We start from the raw sequence: 21,670 nt of genomic DNA, 5'->3' as shown, positions 1-21,670 counted from the left end.
ATCACGGTTGACAACTCCATTGTGTCCTCCTCCCAGAGCGCTAAGAACCTTGGCGTGATCCTGGACAACACCCTGTCGTTCTCAACTAACATCAAGGCGTTGTGCCGTTCCTGTAGGTTCATGCTCTACAACATCCGCAGAGTACGACCCTGCCTCACACAGGAAGCGGCGCAGGTCCTAATCCAGGCACTTGTCATCTCCCGTCTTGATTACTGCAACTCGCTGTTGGCTGGGCTCCCTGCCTGTGCCATTAAACCCCTACAACTCATCCAGAACGCCGCAGCCCGTCTGGTGTTCAACCTTCCCAAGTTCTCTCACGTCACCCCGCTCCTCCGCTCTCTCCACTGGCTTCCAGTTGAAGCTCGCATCCGCTACAAGACCATGGTGCTTGGCTACGGAGCTGTGAGGGGAACGGCACCTCAGTACCTCCAGGCTCTGATCAGGCCCTACACCCAAACAAGGGCACTGCGTTCATCCACCTCTGGCCTGCTCGCCTCCCTACCACTGAGGAAGTACAGTTCCCGCTCAGCCCAGTCAAAACTTTTCGCTGCTCTGGCCCCCCAATGGTGGGACAAACTCCCTCACGACGCCAGGACAGCGGAGTCAATCACCACCTTCCGGAGACACCTGAAACCCCACCTCTTCAATGAATACCTAGGATAGGGTAAGTAATCCTTCTCACCCCCCTAAAAAGATTTAGATGCACTATTGTAAAGTGGCTGTTCCACTGGATGTCATAAGGTGTATGCACCAATTTGTAAGTCGCTCTGGATAAGAGCGTCTGCTAAATGACTTAAATGTAATGTAAATGTTAAAGGGTTTGAATGCAAATATTGCATCTCTACAAGAGACTCACTTGAGGACTGGTGAGCATTTTAGGATGCGTAAGGACTGGGTTGGTCAAGTGTTCCACTCGAACTTAGTAAATCAAGTAAATCAAGAGGTGCTGCTATTCTGGTTGATAAAGCTACTCCCTTTGTAGCTTCTGAGGTTATTGCTGATCCTAAGGGACGATATGTTATAGTAACCGGTGAACTGTTTTCTACCCTTCTTGTTTTGGCTAGTGTTTATGCTCCCAATTGGGATGACACAAGTTTCATTTCTTCCTTTCTGCCTGCTATTCCCAATTTAGATTCTCATTTGTTGATTTTAGGGGGGGATTTCAACTGTAAAATGTCCCCAGTTCTTGACAAGTCCTCAAAAACAAATACAGGCCCATCTAAATGTGCCCTACTTATTCAATCCTTTCTTCAGAAATATGCTATGTTTGAGGCCTGGCGTTTCCTACATCCTACAGATAGACAGTATTATTTTTATTCTCATGTTCATCAAACATACTCCCGGATTGATTACTTATTTTTGGACAAAAAACTTCTGCCTAACCTTCGGCAGTGTACTTACGAGAGTATTGTTATCTCTGACCATTCACCATTAGTGCTTGAACTAGAATTTCCCCTGCGACCTCCTATGTGTTATCAATGGCGTCTCAACCCCATTTTACTCTCAGATAAGGAGTTTGTCAATTTCATTTCTTCTGAAATCACCTTATTCCTAGAAACTAATTCAACACCACGTATGTCCTGCTCTACCATATGGGAGTCTCTCAAAGCATACCTACGTGGCCAAATGATTTCTTATACAGCCAACCAAAACAGAGTTCGCTCCCAGCGACTTCGGGACCTGAGCGAGTCCATTGCCACACTGGATGAGAAGTATGCTACGGATCCTTCCTCTGATCTGCATAAAGAGCGCCAACTACTCCAATCTGAATTTGATGAGCTTTCTACCAGGCAAGCTGAACAGTTACTCTTGCGAGCTCGATACAAAGTCTATGAACAAGGCAACAAGGCCAGTAAACTTCTTGCGCATCAGATCCGTAAATCTGAGGCCTCACGTTTAATCCCACAAATAAGGACCCTGTCTGGTGCCACCACAGTTATACATAAAGAGATCAATGATCAATTTAAACCATTTTACTCTGCGCTATACACCTCTGAATCCCCTCAAGACCCCTTGCTGATTGACTCCTTCTTTAATGGCTTGAATATGCCTTCAATTGATACAGACTCCCATGACTGTCTAGAAGAAGAATTTACGCTTGAGGAGATTGCAACAGCAGTGTCCGCAATGAAAAGTGGTAAATCACCCGGGTCCGGGCGGTTTTCCAACCGAATTTTACAGGACGTTTTCTGGTCTGCTTTGCCCATTCTTGTCTCGACTATTTGCAGAGTGCCTCAATACTTCAAAGCTACCGCCTAGTCTTTATCAGGCTTCAATTTCATTACTACTAAAGAAAATCAAAGACCCCCTGGAATGTGGATCCTATCGCCCAATCTCGCATTTAAACTGTGATTACAAAATCCTAGCTAAGCTTTTAGCCATCCGTATGGAAGGCTTGCTGCACCAAGTAATACACTCTGACCAGACTGGCTTTGTTAGAAATAGGCATTTATTTTTCAATATTAGGCGCCTTATGAATATACTGTACTCCCCAGCGTCGGAGGACCCGGAGGTGGTGGTCTCACTTGATGCCGAAAAAGCGTTTGACCGCGTTGAGTGGGATTACCTAACAGCTGCCCTTTATAGAGTTGGCTTTGGCCCCAAATTCATTGCGTTGATAAAGATTCTTTATTTCCCCCCCCCATGGCTTCGGTACGGACTAATAACTTGTCCTCTGACTATTTTCCCTTGCACCACGGATCCAGACAGAGTTGCCCACTCTCCCTCTTGTTGTTTGCTTTGGCAATCGAGCCTCTCGCCATTGCACTACGCTCTAATGATGCCATTCAAGGCATAATCAGGGCGGGCTGGGAGCAGAAAGTCTCGCTATATGCTGACGACCTCCTTTTGTTTATCTCCAACCCTGATACCTCATTGCCACGTGCCCTATCTGTTCTTAAAAAGTTTGGATCAATCTCAGGGTACAAGCTGAATTTAGGCAAGAGTGAGCTTTTTCCGGTAAACAAGGCTGCTTTAAAGTGCTCTTTTACAAGTTCTCAGTTTAGGATTGTCCGGGATCAATTCACTTACTTGGGAGTAAAAGTGACAATGAAATATTCAAATTTGTTTCAGGAAAACTTTGTTGCTCTAGCAGACAGATCGAAACAATCTTGTACTTTTTGGAATTCGCTACCCCTTTCTCTTATCGGACGGATTAATGTCATTAAAATGAATGTGTTGCCCAAATTTTTATATTTATTTCAATGTTTACCCATTTTTATTCCAAAATCTTTTTTTATTTCACTGGATCAAACATTCATGCATTTTATTTGGGATGGCAAGGTACCACGGATTGGTAGAAAACATTTACAGAAGCCTAGGTCATTGGGGGGTTTAGCTCTACCAAATTTTCAGACATACTACTGGGCTGCAAATTTCAGAGCCGTTCTGTACTGGCTGCAGACTGATCCTACTAGCCCTAGACCACTCTGGGTCCAGATGGAGTCTGAATCGTGTAAACCTGCAGCACTTTTTTCCTCTGTGCTGTGATCGTCTCTCCCAGTGTCCCTAGGCAAAAGGTGTGTCAACCCAATTGTAAAGCAGTCTCTTAAAATTTGGAATCAGTTCCGTTTAGCCTTTAGCCTCCAAGGCTTTTCTCTATCAGGCCCAATCAATCAGAACATTTTATTTCCTCCATCTTTGAATGATGTGGCTTTTGGCATTTAGCACTCACTAGGCCTCTCCTCGCTAGCCCAATTATTCTTTGATGATACATTTGCCTCTTTTTCTCAGCAGCAGGAAAAGTTCAATCTCCCCCAATCCCACTTTTTCCGCTATCTCCAGACTAGAAACTTTGTCAGGGCTAACACACCTGGATTTCCCAATAGGCCTGCGAATACAGCTATAGAGAGCATCTTGGAGCTGAATAAGCTTCCTAGGGGCGCAATTTCAGATGTATATGCAATCATTCATGACTTACAGAACCCTTCTTTGGTGCCTTTACAGACTCGATGGGAAAAGGATTTGGGGGAGGAACTTGGGGAAGACGCCTGGGAATCTGTGCTGCACAGGGTGCACTCGTCCTCTTTTAGCACTAGACACAGCCTCACACAATGAGGTGTTTGCTCTGTCCCTGTACTATAGATTGCCCGTTAACCTCTGTAGCCTTCTGCCTGGTGTGTTTAACTTGTCTAAAGTATGGTATCTTTAAAGGTATTTTTTTATTTGTTTTTTTATTTGTATTTTTTTTCTAGTTGAGGATATTATTTATATTGCTTTGTCTTGTCTGTGTGTGTGTGTGTGTGTGTGTGTGTGTGTGTGTGTGTGTGTGTGTGTGTGTGTGTGTGTGTGTGTGTGTGTGTGTGTGTGTGTGTGTGTGTGTGTGTGTGTGTGTGTGTGTGTGTGTGTGTGTGTGTGTGTGTGTGTGTGTAAAACGTAATAAACAGAGTTCAAATATATATATATATGGACACCCCCGGCCTGCACAGCTCTGTATGGGAAACAGCTTCGGTTGCACTAATCTAACATTGTGGATAAAGTTTGAAAAATGACACAATTTAATGTGTTGGGGTATAACATGCCACTTATATCTAAATGACAGATTTGGTTGTAAAAAAGTAAACTTCTCATTTAGCTGTAGACACCCATCAATGGCCAGAGGTAGACCCCAACTTGAGACAGACACATCCCTCATATCATCCTGGTTAATCAGACTATATCATTGTGTTGAACCCTTGCATCATTCACTACACGTTACTAATCAATGGATTTTGTAAATAGCAGAGGAAAACATAATTCCTTCAGCATTTCTTTTTTATCTTTATTTTCCTAATTTAAAGAAAAATTGAGCGCAGATGTAAAATGTTGGTATTACTGCATAAACAGCTGGTAAGAAACAACTGGTTGTAATAAGTGTACATCAGGTACATACAAAGTGTACTATAGTGTAGTGCCTCTCGTCAGATCCATTTCAAATACATTTGTCTTGTTCAAACGGTTGTCCTACTTTGATGCACACATTCACACCCTTCCCAAGCAATTGCATATAGCCTCAATAGCATATCCCAGGACTTGACTGACACTGCAGTAGAAGACAAATGGACATCCCACTGGGCAGTGTTGAGCTTCCCAGTGGTGGTCAGCCCTGTGACTCATTAGGGAAATCATTAGCATGTTTACTGCACAGTAAAGGGGGTTACTTTACTGTCAAAGTACAACAGCAGCAACCATCCAGTCATTCACTCATCCAGGCTATGGTGTTTAGGTTGTAACTGAGTGTTATGCTTGAGGCTGTGGTCAAAGTACAACACAATTTAACTGGATGTCCAATTAACTGGTAGTTGCTATGAACCAAATTGCATCTATACTAGCTGCCTGAGCCATTAGAAACTCATTGGAAAAGAACAATCTTTGGATAGCTTTTCAGAATTCACATGGAAAACTAAAGGCATAAAAACATAAATGACCTGGTAATAGGAAACACATTTATTTCCATGACAGAATTAAAAAGCAATTTGACTGACCAAAGTAGATATTTTCAAATACATGCAACTTAAAAGTTTCATAAGTCAATTTTTTTGTGTGAAATCCTTGGACATCAGAGCAATCTTGAGAGAATCCTTTAGGAGTCAGATAAGGATATTCATATGATAGGTAAGCTACACAAAACCTTGCAGAGAGCCTATCCAACTGACCATCGCTTAGAAAAATATCTAAACTATTGGAACAAATACTTAAAAATAACTGACACTGGCACAAGATGGAGGGAATGTTGGAACATAAACTAATGACATTACAGTTAACTAAAATGTACACTTAATCCAGTGTAAACTAATGAATACAATGTATTATACAATAACCGAGTCATGTCTTGATTGTAAAACTAACAATGTCTCAATAATCTATCGCATCTGGGAATTCTATAAAGTGCAAAAACATTATGGGCTGAGTTAGAAAGCTGGCTGTCAGAAGTATTACTATGTAAATGTACTTTTAATCCACCTGTCTGCATATTTCAAGACACGGCATATATGGGTGCAGTGATATACACGATGGGATACCTTTCTTGTCAATCATCTTGAAAAAACATATTTACCTGGAAATCAACCAATCCTCCATCATTAACACAATGGAAAGGTCAAATGCTTTATTATCTAAATGTTGAAAGTGCATGGGTGACAAAGAGTGCAGATTGACACCATGTGGTGGAGAGTGTGATGCGGGCATTGGAGATGGGGGTGTGAGCAGGTGGATCTGTGTAACAATAGACCGTCCCCTCGCCCATACCCGGGCGCGAACCAGGGACCCTCTGCACACATCAACAACAGTCACCCACGAAGCATCGTTACCCATTGCTCCACAAAAGTGAGTGATGTCACCGATTGAAACGCTATTTAGCGCGCACCACCGCTAAATAAGCTAGCTGTTTCACATCCGTTACATCTGGGCAGGTGTGATGTCGTTGATGTTTGTGTGAGTGTGTAGGCTGTCGTTTGGATGAACATGTTTGCATTGTTTGAAAAAATAAAATAAAATCTGAGTCATTGGAAAAAGCACCACATCAGGTTGAATGTCCATGTAAGTAAACACCTTGCAACAGGTAAAATGGCTTAACCAAAAAGATCACAGGACTCAAACCAAAATTGAGTTGCTGTCATATAAGCATTTCATGAGTGTTCCAGCCCATTCAAAACTGTATTTATTGCAGTGTTTCCACAAACACGTCCAGTCATTCCAGCACATTGATCCAGATTTTGTCTTATCCTCTCCAACTGTGAGGTTTCAAATTTGGGGAAGGGTCAACTGATGGTAGATAATCACGCTGGGGCACTACAAACAGAAATGTCAGCCACTTAAATTCATACTGTAAAAATATGAACTGCTTTAACTTTACTCCTAGATCTAACAAACAGACAACCTACAAGCAGGGGAAGCTGTGGTAAGTCTTCATGATAAGGTCACCATGGGTGGATGTAATAACAGTCGCAAATGCAATTTTTTTGCTGTCTATCCTAAAAATAGAAGTGGATGGTTTGTGGTGTGAAACTCACGTACAGAGCAATATGCTCTCTCAGATTAGAGAAGTCTTAACATCTACTGATTGGATATATACTGAAGAAATAGAAAACACAGCCACATCCAAACATTGCAGAGAAAACACACAAAACCCTAGCAAAATACAAAACATTTTTATCAACCACAACAAAGTGTCCAATATGAAGAGAAATGAAGTGTAAAAGTAAAGAATAAATCCTAACATAAAGCTATAAGACATCATGCCATCAACGTATTCAGAGATTAAACACAAAGACAGTAAAGCTAAGAAAAATGCCTGGCTGTAGAGTGTGTGTAGGTTTTGAAAGTGTTTGATGTAGAAAAACAGGAGACTACAAAATTGAGAGAGAAAAAGACGTTTACAAAAAAGAGAGGAAGGCACATTCTACAACAACATGAGAAGGACCCCATTTTCTCCTGTACAGTCACCTCCTGACAGATGTGCAAACAAGACCTGGAAACAGCAGCCATTTTCTCTTGAACTGCTCTGATGAGTAAAATCCACCTTTGGTTGGGCTGCAGTCTCTGGCCTGACCATTAGGGGAAGGTATAAAGATAGGGGGTAGGGAAGGATAACTAATGATGCCACAATCAGGTAGTCACAACAAGTACTTCTGCATCACCGTCTGCCTTTCTCAATGACTCACTCAACGACAGGCAGTGTGGGCTTGGAGGGAAACTGTGGGGACTGGGGGATGGTAGCACTCCTGTCTCTAGGGGGAACCACTTCTCCCACACCTGCCTCAGCCTGCATGCCTGGATAGAGGTGACTTACTGACAACAGTTTGAAGCTGACTATGTTTCTGTAGTTTTAATATTGAAGGGTTGCACGGGTTGTAAAATCTAAAGGCATGTAGGTCTACATCAGGGACTTAGAGGGCGTAATTTATTGAGTAGTACAGTGAATAGTAATATCAAAGCATCATTTCAGCTGGCAGCTTTTCAACCACCAGTGACTAACTTTGCCCTAGTTCTTTTGCGTCCTACACAAGATCACACAGGACAGGATAGAATCCATACACGACTTGCTTGAACTTTCATGCATATTGACCATTGATAATTTCAGCATTTATGCAAAAGATCGAGTTTGTATAATCGTAATAAAAATGATGGCCAAACTAAGCATACCAAACATGAGGAACACCTTTCTAATTTTGTGTTGCATCTACCATTTTTGCCCTCAGAACAGCCTCAATTCGTCGGGGCATGGACTCTACAATGTGTCGAAAGCGTTCCATGGGAATGCTAGCTCAATGCTTCCCACAGTTGTGTCAAGTTAGCTGGATGTCCTTTTGGTGGTGGACCATTCTTGATACATACGGGAAACCCAGCAGCATTACCGTTCTTGACACACTCAAACCGGTGCGCCTGGCACCTACTACCATACCCTGTTCAAAAGGCACTTCAATATTTTTTCCGACATATTCACCCTCGGAATGGCACACATACACAATCCATGTCTTAATTGTCTCAAGGCTTAAAACATTCTTTAAAACACCAATGATATTCACTAAGTCGATGGTTTATATTTAGGATAATGTTTGACAGCTTTGTAATTCTATTTTAAAATATTATTTAATTATTTAATATATTTTACATGTGATAAGGCCAGAGAGAGGTCCAGAGAAAATTACAGACACGTGTGATAATTTGAAGAACCCAAACGAGCCACATGAAGTCTTTTGATAAATAACATAAAATCCTTGAATGATAGCAAAATTCCAGTAGTTTACTCATCAACTAAGCAAGTTTTCAGTAAAATACCCCCCCCCCCTTTGAAACCTTATCCTGAGTCATCTATAACATTTATTTTGTGGCTCCCTGGAGAACACATGGGATAGAGACAGATACTTAGGCTAATTGAAGGGATTCATCATGACTTATCATTATGAACATGACCTATGATCCGCTACACTCAAAATCCACTGCTTTGCATCGCATAGGTCTACCGGTGACAATATTTTTAGACTCTTGGCATTTACCAGAGCAACCGAGTGAGAACGAGAATAGTAGAATGGTTCTGACAGCAGAACCACCAGGGCAATTACAGTGTTGTGGAATAAAGCTTGTAATTTTCTATCCATCCTCCTCTAGGGCTAAGAATTGGCAGGAATCTCCCGATACTTAGGTGCTGATATGTATTGCGATGCTCATGATTCTATATGTATTGCGATTCGATACTGGTGTTTTATTGCGATTCTATTTGTCTTTTTTTTGAGAATTGATACTTGGAGTCATATAATCTATGTTATATCATCCAAAATAATTTTGCAATACTCTAGTGTATCAATTTTTATCCCATCACTATTATGCTCTATGCAGGCCGTGTGGATCTAAACACCCAGGCTCTGTGGAGGGGACCGTGGCATCTGGTTGAACAGAAACGATATTCCTCAGTAATGCTCACTGCAAAAGTCATTAGCAAACTCATTCAGCCTCATTCAGCAAACTCATTCAGCCTCCTCTCTCTTAGTTAATTCACTATATATATAACAAAGCAAGCCAGGCGACTTTGAAGACTGTTGTTTTAACTCAAGACAAAGGATATACCTAAGCCAATATTTTTTTATAGGCCTTACAAGTTCATGTTATGATGGCTATCATGACAGCCAGCCTGAACCGTACCATTCAGGCTATATCACAAGCTTTAAATATTTCATAGCCTGTAAATCCATGCATGCAAATATGACAACAGGACAGAAATTCCTGACTGCAGTGTTTATGATTAGATTAGCCAATAGCCATTCACTCTGTCATGTCCCCGAAGGAGATGGCTGTCTGACAGAACCAGTGATGGCCTATTGGTACACATCTCCATGATTCTCATAACGCTACTTGATTGGTGAAAGAAACCTTCGCCCATGAGTAGACTAGACTATTGCTTGTATGGAGCCAATAGCTTGCTTTAATTTATTATTCATTTAACTAGGCAAGTCAGTTAAGACTTCTTAGGGCTGAAATCCCGTTAACGGGATCGATATGACAACAGCCAGTGAAAGTGCAGGGCGCCAAATTCAAAACAACAGAAATCTCAAACATACAAGTATCTTTTACCATTTTAAAGGTAATCTTGCTGTTAATCCCACCACAGTGCCCGATTTCAAATAGGCTTTACGGCGAAAGCACCACAAACGATTATGTTAGGTCAGAGCCAAGTCACAAAAACACCCACAGCCATTTTTCCAGCCAAAGAGGAGTCACAAAATAGGACTTCATGTTACACAATACATGTATGTTTTGTTCGGTAAAGTTCATATTTATATAAAAGAAATCTCAGTATACATTGGCGAGTTATGTTCAGTAGTTCCAAAAACATCTGGTGATTTTGCAGAGAGCCACATCAATTTACAGAAATACTCATTATAAATGTTGATGAAAATACAATTGTTATACATGGAAATATAAATAAACTTCTCCTTAATGCAAACATTGTGTCAGATTTCAAAAAAGCTTTACGTAAAAAGCAAACCATGCAATAATCTGAGTACGGCGCTCAGACAAACAAATACATATATCCGCCATGTTGGAGTCAACAGAAGTCAGAAATATTATAAATATTCACTTACCTTTGATGATCTTCATCAGAATGTACTCCCAGGAATCCCAGTTCCACAATACATTTTGTTTTGTTTGATAATGTCCATCATTTATGTCCAAATAGCTACTTTTGTTTGGTAAACAAATCCAAACTCACAAAGCACGTACACTAGTTGCAGAAATGTCAAAAAGTTCCCTTACAGCTCGTAGAAACTTGTCAAACAATGTATGGAATCAATCTTTAGCATGTTTTTAACATACATCTTCAATAATATCCCAACCAGAGAATTCCTTTGTCTTCAGAAAAGCAAAAGAACAGGAGATACCTCTCATGTGAAATGCGCGTGACTGCAGGCAGACCTCTGACTCATTCCCTTCTCATTCAGCCCCCCTTCATAGTAGAAGCCTCAAACAAGTTTCTAAAGACGGTTGACATCTAGTGGAAGCCTTAGGAAGTACAACATGACCAATATCCCACTGTATCTTCGATAGGGGCTGAGTTGAAAATCGACCAACCTCAGATTTCCCACTTCCTGGTTGGATTTTTTTTCTCAGGTTTTGCCTGCCATATGAGTTCTGTTATACTCACAGACATCATTCAAACAGTTTTAGAAACTTCAGAGCGTTTTATATCCAAATACACTAATACCATGCATATATTAGAAACTGGGACTGAGAAGCAGGCAGTTTACTCTGGGCACCTCTGGGCACCTTATTCATCCAAGCTACTCAATACTGACCCCCAGCCATAATAAGTTAAACTAGGACTTAGGAAGGATACACCTCCAATGAAAGTGACTATTCTGTCCCCTTTGTCTCGCTTAGTCATTAAACCAAGTCTTCCTGTAATGATTTACAACTATCTATGCAAACGCAGAGCTATTTATATAGGACCCTCCACACTGCCAATATCTGGTTTGGCTGAGTGCCCTAGTCTACGCCACCATGGTAGAGGAACTGCTTGCATTTGGTTATTACTTTACAAATGAGCTTATCACAAGGTGTGGGTTTAAGACGTCTAAGGAATAAAAACGATCTCAAATCTCAACCAAAGAGCTTTTTCTGAGAAGTTAAAATGGTAGGGCAGTGAATTCAGATACAAGACAAGTCAAAGTCTGTATTACTTGTCACAATGTCTAGGTGTTAGTCAACCTCTCAGAACCTCCAGTGGTATCATTATGAGAGTGTATGGCTGTTTCAAACTACAAACGGCAGGAAATGGCAGTGATAACAACTAACTGAGGTAGACTATCTCTGGCATTCTACACATGAATGTTTGGGATCCATTCCAGAGCCACTATTCAAGGACAGGGTTATCCTGGAAACTTGATAACCTTAACAGACAGAGGCTGGTCATGGCCAAGAGCAGAGCAGACAAATGATCAACACAAACATACTTCGAGCATCAGAAATCATTAAAACTAACACCATGAATTATTAACTTCAATGTTATCTTCTTTTAACTTCTTTTGATTTTTTTCACACTAAAAACAACTTCACAACTCATTGGGGACAATACAGTGTCACACATATTGGGAATTCCTTTCGGATGCTGTAATTGTATCACGAGTTGACAGTAAATGCCACCCAATTACTCCAATTGCACTGTGATATTGGTCAACAAACAAATCTAAACCATACTTTGCAGTGTGTGTTTAAATGTGAATATGAATTCCCTTATATTTCCCTCACACAAATCTCTTGCTTTCCTGTTTTATGACACCTCACACACATGGCACACAGTACCAGTCAAATGTTTGGACACATGTACTCTATTCTACATTGTAGAATAATAGTGATGACGTCAAAACTATTAAATAACACATGGAATCATCTAGTAACCAAAAAAGTGTTAAAAAAAATCTAAATATATTTGAGATTTTTCAATGTAGCCACCCATTGCCTTGATAACAGCTTTGCACATTCTTGGCATTTTCTCAACCAGCTTCACCTGTAATGCTTTTCTAACAGTCTTGAAGGAGTTCCCACATATGCTGAGCACTTGTTGGCTGCTTTTCCTTCACTCTGCGGTCCAACTCATCCCAAACCATGTCAATTGGGTTGAGGTTGGGTGATTGCGGAGATCAGATCATCTGATGCAGCACTCCATCACTCTCCTTATTGGTCAAATAGCCCTTAACCAGCCTGGAGGTGTGTTTAGTCATTGTCCTGTTGAGAAACAAATGATTGTCCTACTAAGCGCAAACCAGATGGGAATGACGTATTGCTGCAGAATGCTGTGGTAGCCATGCAGGTTAAGTGTGCCTTGAATTCTAAATATATCACAGACAGTGTCACCAGCAAAGCATCTCCACACCATAACACCTCCTCCATGCTTCACAGTGGGAACCACAAATGCGGAGATCATCCATTCAGCTACTCTGCGTCTCACAAAGACATGGCGGTTGAAAACAAAAATCTCAAATTTGGACTCATCAGACCACTTGACTAATGTCCATTGTTTGTGTTTCTTGGCCCAAGCAAGTCTCTTCTTCTTATTGGTGTCCTTTAGTAGTTGTTTCTTTGCAGCAATTTGGCCATGAAGGCCTGATTCACACAGTCTCCTCTGAACAGTTGATGTTGAGATATGTCTGTTACTTGAACTCTGTGATGCATTTATTTGGGCTGCAATTTCTGAGGCTGGTAACTCTAATGGACTTATCGTCTGCAGCAGAGGTAACTCTGGATCTTCCATTCCTGTGGCCGTCCTCATGAAACCCAGTTTCATCATAGCACTTGGTGGTTTATGCGACTGCACTTGAAGAAACTTTCAAAGTTCTTGACATTTTCCAGATTGACTGACCTTCATGTCTTAAAGTAATGACTTGATCATCTATCTTCTGTATATCACCCCTACCTTTCCACAACAAAACTGATTGGCTCAAATGCATTAAGAAGAAATTCCACAAATTAACTTTTACAAGGCACACCTATTCATTGAAATGCATTCCACCTCATGAAGCTGGGTGAGAGAATGCCAAGAGCGTGCAAAGCTGTTATCAAGGTAAATGGTGGTTACTTTGAAGAATCTCAAATATAGTTTGATTTGTTTAACACTTTTTTGGTTAGTACAGGATTCCATTTGTGTTATTTCTTAGTTTTGATGTCTTCACTATTCTACAATGTAGAAAATCGTAAAAATAAAGAAAAACCCTAGAATGAGTAGGTTTGTCTAAACTTTGGACTGGTACTGTATATACATACATATCCTATATGCTTGCTTACACAACTCACAGCATAACTGATTGGATATGCATCAATTACTTTAGTGCTTTAACAGGAGTAGAATGGGGGGGGTATCTGGATTCTACAGCTTTCAAACAAGGGCTCTAACAATCATTACAGTTTAGGTCCGAGAATAGACATTGATTTGCAGCTGAGAGAGCAAGAGAGCAGTTGCCGTATAAACATGTACAGTGAGGTTTCTGTTGAGGCCTCCAGTCCACTCTGGACAGACCTCCAACTTGTCTTTATAGCCTAGCCTGAACACAATTGTAAGGTCATAAAGGCACAGCCACCCCTAGTCCCAAATAAATAGCTGTAGTCTTGAACAAGGATGTACTGCAATGAGTGTTACTTCTATGTAATGTATTGGCCTGCCAACACTGGTGGCCCACGTGAATCTTAAACCCCTCTAAAAGGGAGGGCTTGCCATGCCTCCTCCCATGTTCTATTAGGGATAAATATTGCTGCATAAACATTTGGACAAATGCTGAGATTGAGAGTGGTTGTTTTCACATGGGATTTTTGTATGTGGGGCTAATTACAGGTACTGCTGGTGTATGGGGAATGAAGCACTGCTATGAACAAATGGGAGTTCGACAGAAAATAACCTCTATCTCCTGCAGAAAGGGGTAATCAACACATTAGTAACTAAATTAAAAAAATGTGTACCCAAATGAAACAACAAACTACTGTCTGAAGGAGAATGTCTAAATGACCATTAACCTATAGTGGGACATTGGAGACTGGAGGGGTTGTGTTATTGGTCCATGCCATGGAGGGTAATAGGCTACCTTTTATGTGTTACGCTGCTTTCTGTTGTTCGTCAATGAATGTTTCTTTTGCATGTAAAACATGTCTATTTGAACAAATGAAAAATGTACTTGTAAAAAAACTACATCCTGACTGAGGACAAAGATTACATCTGAAACATAAACTGTATCATTGCCCTGGAGCTCATTTATAACATGAACACACAGTGTCAACACTAAAGCCAAAAGGTGTCGTGTCATTTCAAAACAAGCTCACTGAAACTTCAGTAGACATATACACCAAGAACGCTGAGACACTCAAGTGTAAACTATCTAAGTCTTCTGAAACAGCCTATCAGAAGAAAAACCACAATACAATCTCCCAGAACAGAATGTTCACTGAGACATAAACCAATTCCAATATCATGGAGATTTATCATTGCTGTTACCTCTCCATTTCCAACACGGTGCCATTCTACCAAGGTTCACACAGCCATAGCTTACTAATGGATTCCAACATTACCACTATTTAATAATAGCTTGTAGAATTCAACAAATGGAAAAGCCTCGAGTCATCGAAGGACAAGCAATTACGCTATAATACACCCCATTGTTCTTTAAAGAGATGGCACTAAACCAGTTGTTTTATTATGCTCATTTGGTTTAATCTACAACCAAACCAGTAGACACAGGCACAACGAGCTCCAGTTTTTGTTGTGGGATTCTACACTTTTATTATTTAAAATTCCTTATTCATTGAAGATCATCTTTGGAGTTGGAGTAAGATAATTCCAGTGTCACTGTCCTGGTGATCTGTTGCCATACATTGAAGAATGTTGGTGGGGGTTGTCAAGTCTTACATGTCTGCACATTATCCCATAAACTTAAGTGGGAGGATGGAAATGCCTTTACGTTAATATAGAGCCTAAGTAGTCTTTACATCACCATATTGTGTGTCTAAAGTAAGGACCTAGATCTAGAAAAATCACAGTTTGACCATATAATCACCAGATCAACAGGTGTTAGAGGTGGTGCCATATAGGCCTAGGTTACATCCCATGACGTGATGATGCCTCTTTCAAACCTCACAGTCTTTGTTCCTAAAGCTTCCCCAATACCCTTCAGAAATAAAGTGCCAACAGTCAGTATAATCATTCTTTAAAGATGAATCTAATGTCATGTGTAAACATAATGAAATAATGATAATAATAATGTCAAATCTAATGACAATTAGCATTCTAAATAATGTATTGAATAGGCATGAGGGTGAAGGTTGTTTTTGTACATGGTCTAAATGTCACCATTTTGACTGATACTGTAACAAGAAGTAACCGTGGCAGCAGGCTACTTACTAGTGAAAGCAACGTCTGCTGGTGTATTGAATCAACTTCCCCTCCCCCACTCATTGCGAACTATCAGCATGTGCAATACCCTTGAAATGTAGCTAATATCATTGCAGTTTGCAGAGTATATGAGAAAGAAAACTGATGAAGTAACTTTAAATACTCAAACTTAATAATACAAAAATCTGGGAAACAATAGCCACCAAAAGTTGATGCATTTGATGTCTTGTAGTTCAAAACAAAAGCGTTCATTTATGCCCAAATATACAATATTTCGACTATTATGTCCAAATAAAAGGGCAACGTTTTGATAAGCCTAGCTCGTTACTACTAATAATAATACAATAAAGAATAAAGAACAATGCTCCTTCGGAAAACATTTATACACATGTAACGTGATTAATGTGACCCTGTAAATGATTCATAACAGTGTTACTAAGTTCAGCAAGTAATTACATGCAACAATGTATCATTCATGAAATTACAATGTTCCAATTCATGAAACTTGAGCGAAAGTTTTAACTTACCTTTCTCAGAGAGTGAGCTTGTGGTGTTGCCGACTTGCCGCCACCTCTTCCACTTGGATAGCCCCCAACTTCAGTGAGCAAGAAACGACTTTCCTCCCATTTTGCTTATCATAATTCAAGTTCTGACCACCGGTGCAATCTCTGCGTTCCGAAGTTAACATAAACGGTCTAAAATATATTTCCTCTCGAATGTTTGTGTGGGATGTAAAGTTTAAAGAAGCTTGAGGTCTAAATAAAGCTGGGGATGTGTGGAATAGAGTTTCCAGCGATTCTGAGAATGAAACGAAGAGACCGCAGCAAACACTCATCGGCAGAGAGAGAGAGAGAGAGAGAGAGAGAGAGAGAGAGAGAGAGAGAGAGAGAGAGAGAGAGAGAGAGAGAGAGAGAGAGAGAGAGAGAGGTGGGTGGGGGGGGTATTATTTCCCTTGTTTATTTCCCTTTTTGTTTATTGTCTATTCCACTTGCTTTGACAATGTAAACACGTGTTTCCCATGCCAATAATGCCCTTTGAATTTACTTGAATGGAGGGGTTGGGGGGACTGTCATGACCTACAATAGATTTTTTTGTAGGTCATGACAGTCTATCTATCTATCTAGCACCTGACCTTAAACCTGCTTATTCAAAACATGACATTTCTTCCAGTAAAACTTAACTAAATGACCATGTGGTTATCATGTTGACCACACGTAATTTCCTTTACAGCTAGAGCAACTAGTGCTAGTGAATGGCTTTGTTTGACCTTTATTGTGTCATTTGTTATTTGTATTATATTGCCTTGTACATAATGTAGGCCTTCATGTGGTCTCTGAACATGGTCACTGCAAAACTACAATCAAAGAACATTGTGGCTAAAATAATGTATTGTCTTTGGTAGCCTAATTGTCTTTTTTACATTGCATTTGAACATTTTAAAAAGGTTCATATAAATGATTGATTAATTTCATTGCAACCCAATATAATACGTATTTTGTGATATAATTTCAGACTAGGCCTATGTATTACTTTAGATGCTCAAATTATATTGTATGATTAGACATCTACATCAATCAAGAATATACTAAACGGTAATCCCAAAATATATATTTTAAATTAGTCCGAATTCCAAGATTGAAGAATTGCAGTCATTATAATCTTAGTTTTGTTAAAAATTACTAATATGCACCATATAATGCACAAAGGTCAAAAACCCTGGGTTGGTTGGATCTAGTAAAACAAAAGGACTCCAGCAGCTGAAGTCTTTTCATGATGCAACTCTACATTGTATGTGGCCTTAGCGGTCAATACCCCTCCCCCACAGTTCCGTATTTTTCGCCTGCCGAGTCACATAGTGGTTGATTAATTCTCTTTTCGCCTTGCTCAGTCATTCAGATTTGGAAAGTAAATAACAAGTTGACATCATTACAGCTCTACATTGGTGTGACACATTCCTTTGGTTACCGTATGAGCTTGAATATTTGCGCACAAAGACTACAGAATTATGTAATTTAATCATAAAATAAAATGTTATTGGTCACGTACACATATTTAGCAGATGTTATCGCAGGTGTAGCAAAATGTTCCTAGCTTCAACCGTGCAGTAATATTGAAATATTAGAACAGGCAATGTCAGAGTCCGGGATATAAATATATATGTATATTATTGTGTGTATAGACATTATTGGTAGTATATGAATATAACATTGTAGCAGTTATATAGGATAGGCCTTGACTAGAATACAGTATATACATATGAATTGGGTAAAACAGTATGCAAACATTATTACTATGACCAGCGTTCTTTAACTATGTATACTGAACAAAAATATAAATGCTACATGCAACAATTAATTGAAATTAATTCCTTAGGCCCTAATTTATGGATTTCACATGACTGGGAAGGGGCACAACCATGGGTAGACCTGGGAAGGCATAGGTCTGGGGAGCCAGGCCCAGCCAATCAGAATGAGTTTTTCCCCACAAAAGGGCTTTATTACAGACATAAATACTCCTCAGTATCATCAGCTGTCTGGGTGTCTGGTCTCAGATAATCCCGCAGGTGAAGAATCCGGGAGGGAATGTCATGGGCTGGCATGGTTATACGTGGTCTGCGGTTGCGAGGCTGGTTGAACGTACTGCCAAATTCCCTAAAACAACATTACATTCTCTGGTAACAGCTCAGATGGACATTCCTGCAGTCAGCATGCCAATTGCACACTCCCTCAAAACTTGAGACATCTGTGGCATTGTGTTGTGGGACACAACGGAACATTTTATATTGGCCTTTTATTGTCCCCAGCACAAGGTGCACCTGTGTATCGATCAAGTTGTTTAATCCGCTTCTTGATATGGCACACCTGTCAGGTGGATGGATTACTTTGGCGAAGGAGAAATGCTCACTAACAGGGATTTAAACAAATTTGTGTACAAATTTGGAGATAAAAAAGCTTTTTGTGTGTATGGAACATTTCTGGAATCATTTATTTCTGCTCATGGAACATAGGTCCAACACTTTACATGTTGCGTTTACATTTTTGTTCAGTATACACTACCGTTCAAAAGTTTGGGGCCACTTAGAAATGTCATTGTTTTTGAAAGAAAAGTATATTTTCTGTCCATTTAAATAACATAAAATTGCTCAGAAATACAGTGTAGACATAGTTAATGTTGTAAATGACTATTGTAGCTGGAAACGGCAGATTTTTTTAGGGAATATCTATATAGGCATACAGAGGCCCATTATCAGCCACCATCACTCCTGTGTTCCAATGGCATGTTGCGTTAGCTAATCCAAGTTGATCATTTTAAAAGGCTAATTGATCATTAGAAAACCCTTTTGCAATTATGTTAGCACAGAAAAAAACTGTTGTTCTGATTAAAGAAGCAATAAAACTGGCCTTCTTTAGACTCATTGAGTATCTGGAGCATCAGCATTTGTGGGTTAGATTACAGGTCAGAGTAGGCTACCTACCATCCACACGCTTTATAAACGATAGCGATAGAGTCATACCTATGAAATAACACTGTAATTACATAGTACTTCATTAATCTCTTTGTGATTGCATTGTTCTGAATTTGAGTGTTCTTGTTGTAATAACAATAATGTAATAATTATAATAATTGGAGAAGCAGTCCACCATGTAATGACCAAACAAATACAATGCTGGTATTAATGTAATATGTGACAACATTTTATGTTGCTATTAGAGTTTTTACAGTGTAACTTCACATGTGTAAACTGTTACCCGTTTCCACATTTTTATTTCAACAGTGATCGTGATATGATACAAACTGTATACTGTAGCCTAGCTGTGTCCTCAGAGCATGCACAGACCAGCTGGCTGGAGTGTTTATGGACATATTCAATCTCTCTCTATCCCAGTCTGCTGTCCCCACATGCTTCAAGACGGCCACCATTGTTCCTGTACCAAAGAAGGCAAAGGTAACTGAACTAAATGACTATCACCCTGTAGCACTTACTTCTGCCATCATGAAGTGATTTGAGAGACTAGTCAAGGATCATATCACCTCTACCTTACCTGTCAAACTAGACCCACTTCAATTTGCTTACCGCACGATAGGTCCACAGACGATGCAATCGCCATCACACTGCACACTGCCCTATCCCATCTGGACAAGAGGAATACCTATGTAAGAATGCTGTTCATTGACTACAGCTCAGCATTCAACACCATAGTGCCTTCCAAGCTCAGCATTAAGCTTGAGACCCCTGGTCTCGACCCCGCCCTGTGCAATTGGGTCCTGGACTTCCTGACGGGTCATAAGATGCCTGGCAACAAGAAGCTTGAAACCAGTACTACTCCCGTCACATGGGAAAAAAGTGTCAAAACGTGCAAACAGAACCCCAAAAAAGAGAGTCTACTGTTTTAACATGATGGGTGTGGCTCAGGTGGGGAAGGTAGGAAATAACATCTCTACTTCACTGATCCTCAACACTGCATTGTTCTGAATTTGAGTGTTCTTGTTGTAATAACAATAATGTAATAATGGATGGATGAACTCAGCATTCTTTGTCCTCCAAACATGACAAGTTGAGTTTTTACCAAAAAGTTATATTTTGGTTTCATCTGACCATATGACATTCTCCCAATCTTCTTCTGGATCATCCAAATGCTCTCTAGCAAACTTCAGACGGGCCTGGACATGTACTGGCTTAAGCAGGGGGACATGTCTGGCACTGCAGGATTTGAGTCCCTGGCGGCGTAGTGTGTTACTAATGGTAGGCTTTGTTACTTTGGTCCCAGCTCTCTGCAGGTCATTCACGAGGTCCCCCCGTGTGGTTCTGGGATTTTTGCTCACCGTTCTTGTGATCATTTATACCCCACGGGGTGAGATCTTGCGTGGAACCCCAGATCGAGGGAGATTATCAGTGGTCTTGTATGTCTTCCATTTCCTAATAATTGCTCCCACAGTTGATTTCTTCAAACCAAGCTGCTTACCTATTGCAGATTTAGTCTTCCCAGCCTGGTGCAGGTCTACAATTTTGTTTCTGGTGTCCTTTGACAGCTCTTTGGTCTTGGCCATAGTGAAGTTTGGAGTGTGACTGTTTGAGGTTGTGGACAGGTGTCTTTTATACTGATAACAAGTTCAAACAGGTGCCATGAATCCAGGTAACGAGTGGAGGACAGAGGAGCCTCTGAAAGAAGAAGTTACAGGTCTGTGAGAGCCAGAAATCTTGCTTGTTTGTAGGTGACCAAATACTTATTTTCCACCATAATTTGCAAATAAATTCATTAAAAATCCTACAATGTGATTTTCTGTATTTTTTTTCTAATTTTGTCTGTCATAGTTGAAGTGTACCTATGATGAAAATTACAGGCCTCTCTCATCTTTTTAAGTGGGAGAACTTGCACAATTGGTGGCTGACTAAATACTTTTTTGCCCCACTGTACATATTGTATTTTATACCATCTATTGCATCTTGCCAATGCCGGTCAGTCATTGCTCATCCATATATGTACATATTCTTATTCCATTCCTTTACCTAGATTTGTTTGTATTAGGTAGTTGTTGTGGAATTGTTAGATCACATGTTAGATATTGCTACACTGTTGGAACTGGAAGCACAAGCATTTCGCTACACTCGCAATAACATCTGCTAACCATGTGTATGGGACCAATCAAATTTGATTTGATTTGATTTAGTAACAATTTGGTTTCAGCATGCCTGCTAAATGTGCTCGTATATCAAAAGCATCACTCATAGGTCAAATTGAATATCAATATAATGAATTGGAATTTCTATGTTATTATGACAGGAAATCCCCAAATACATTATATAGTGTTTTACATCAAACA

At 40.1% G+C, this 21,670-nt stretch overlaps 1 protein-coding gene across 1 annotated transcript in view; it reads right to left on the bottom strand.

Annotated features, from left to right (window-relative positions):
• The window catches only part of LOC118386224 (F-box-like/WD repeat-containing protein TBL1X), a 43,807-nt gene extending 27,126 nt beyond the window's left edge, over positions 1–16,681 (bottom strand). Inside the window, exon 1 of the mRNA XM_035773772.2 lies at positions 16,375–16,681. The gene's annotated coding sequence lies outside the window, so the exon portion shown is untranslated. The remainder of the gene's footprint in view (positions 1–16,374) is intronic.
• Positions 16,682–21,670: the final 4,989 nt, after the last annotated feature.

Source organism: Oncorhynchus keta, chromosome 7, assembly GCF_023373465.1.
Source record: "Oncorhynchus keta strain PuntledgeMale-10-30-2019 chromosome 7, Oket_V2, whole genome shotgun sequence".
Taxonomy (NCBI): Eukaryota; Metazoa; Chordata; class Actinopteri; order Salmoniformes; family Salmonidae; genus Oncorhynchus; species Oncorhynchus keta.
This window is presented reverse-complemented; position numbering and strand designations above follow the sequence as displayed.